Consider the following 2,373-nt stretch of genomic DNA (forward strand, 5'->3'; position numbering starts at 1 on the left):
TGTAGGCATAAATAATAATAAATAACAAATAATAACTTCTTAATATAGAAGACGAAGAAATTGACTGGTCTCCTGTCCTTCGTGTGCTTTTTCACAAAGAGAACGGCATGTTTTGAATTGGCAAAGTGGAGCCAAGCAGCGGCATGGTGCCAGTGCTCAGGACCATGGCGAGAAGGAAAAAGAGAAAATCTCCGTGGTTTGCAGTTTTATGGAGCCTTTTGTTGTTTCAATTGAAATATTAAATATCGAAGAAATAAAGTCAATGATTTTTATTCCTTTTGATCCCTCAACAGTTCCGTCATCTAGCACAGGTGGACTGTTTTTTTTTTTTTTCCTTTAGTAAAGGAGTTTGTATGTTGACATCAAATAATTCGAAATGGTATAATCCAACTTCCAGCCGCATTTCACACTCATTTTTAAATTCAAAACGACGACAAAAATTACTGGAAACTGATTTAATATGTTCTTAAAACAACTACAGCTTTGGGGCTGTTGGAAATCTGGTTTCTCATCCTCGCGGCTAACGGTGTTTGCTCACATCAAACAGGCCGCTGACCCCTAATTGCTTCGCAACTGTACCTTTGGTCTATTTTCATTTTCTACCTAATTAAATGTAAATATTATTTCAAATTATAAGGCAATGGAACGAGATGTCATATTTTCACCCTTCTCTATGTCTTTTTACTTCCTAGAGCAGGTGCCATAATAGATATTCAATATAAATGCCTATAAAATGGAGATAACAATAGTATCTCACTCACGGTCTTATTGCAAGGCTTCAATGAGGTAACGTATATGACCGTTCTTTGTAAATCAAAGCACGTACAAATGGATTATTTTGATTACTAGTGTCACCTTTATTATTTACAAAATACTTCTCTAAGCACTGTAATAGATAGTAAAAGGGATCAGAACATTTATAAAGCTTATTAAAAAGGGTCACAATTTTTAACACATAGTAATTCTTCAAAAATATTTGTTAAATCAAACATAAAATCAACATAAGACAAATGGAACACAGTGGATATGGGTTCAGAATAAAGGATGAGTCGAGGCCTCAGGAAATTATGTGGAAAGTTAGCATTAAGGTAATTTTTTAAAAGGTGATAGACATACTGTCATAATTTGGTGAAGAAGAAAAGAAACATAGACAAACGTAAAATGACAAGTAACTAACTACGAGCAGGGAACTATAATTACAATGTGAGCGAGAAATCAGGCAGTCGCCCAGTATCGCAGTCAGGGAGGGGGTTTGTGATGGCGATGAAGTTGGAAGCTTTTCCGCATGGGGACATAAGAAAAAAAGTGGGACAACCCACACGCTGTCTCTATGGGCCAACAGGTGTTTCACCTGAAAGCTGTCTTTTCATTTATTCTACAGTCTTTGACCCCAGAATTAGACATCTAATTATTTAGCATCCACATGTGCATGACTAACAAGAGTGTCAAAATTAATATTTTCAAGAATGAAGTCTTTGTTTTCTGCACCTCAAACCTGGGTTTCTGAGTCTTGCGTCTCAGGAAAGGTGCCGCCTTTCATGCCTTCATCTAGACTGACACGCATGGAATCCTGTGTTTCGCTCATACCTCAAATTCAAACTATCGGCAAGTCCGATCAGCTTTCCCATCGACACATATCCGAAAACCACGGATTCACCTTTTCTCACCTATGGCACAGTCTGAGTGAAACCCACAAATTGCAAGAGGCACTTGACTGGTCTCCAGGCTTTCTCTCTCGCCCTACTACTGTCCTAAGCCAAATGGAAGCCTGAATTATTCTTTTAAAACATAAAAAAGCTGATGCCATTCTCCTACTCAAAGCCCTGTTACCACACTCAGAATAAAGTCCCAACTTCATCCTGTGGCCTAAAGAATGATGCGACCTGGCCATCCCCAAACCCAGCTTCTCCGTGACTCCGCCCTCAGCTCCTCTCTCTCCAGACATAGCAGCCTTGCTCCAGTTCCTGGTGGTCACCGGGCAGCACACGCCCAGGTAGTCACAGGCCTCCTTCCAATGTCTGCTGTCACTCCTTTGGAAAAATCTGTGACATTTCATCTAAACACTACTTATAAGAATTCCGTTCCTTTGCCAACCTTACTTTCATCGCCGTCATCGCCACAGACCCTGCCTTGTGCAGAAGGTATGTATTTCGTGTAGCACATCTCCCGTGCCCCCTCACATACGACACTGCTGTGTATCACGTACCAGTGCCTGGAATACAACCGACACTCGATGAGTGTTTGCATGTAACACTTATAAGGCCCCAGAGCCCGACTTTTTAATCATGACAATGTGGATTTGATATTTGTGATTTTTTTATATATTATCATCATTTGAAGAGGAAGAAGACTAATTGAATTGTGCAATTTTTT

The sequence above is a fragment of the Pteropus vampyrus genome, unplaced genomic scaffold, assembly GCF_000151845.1.
Source record: "Pteropus vampyrus isolate Shadow unplaced genomic scaffold, Pvam_2.0 Scaffold451, whole genome shotgun sequence".
Lineage (NCBI taxonomy): Eukaryota > Metazoa > Chordata > Mammalia > Chiroptera > Pteropodidae > Pteropus > Pteropus vampyrus.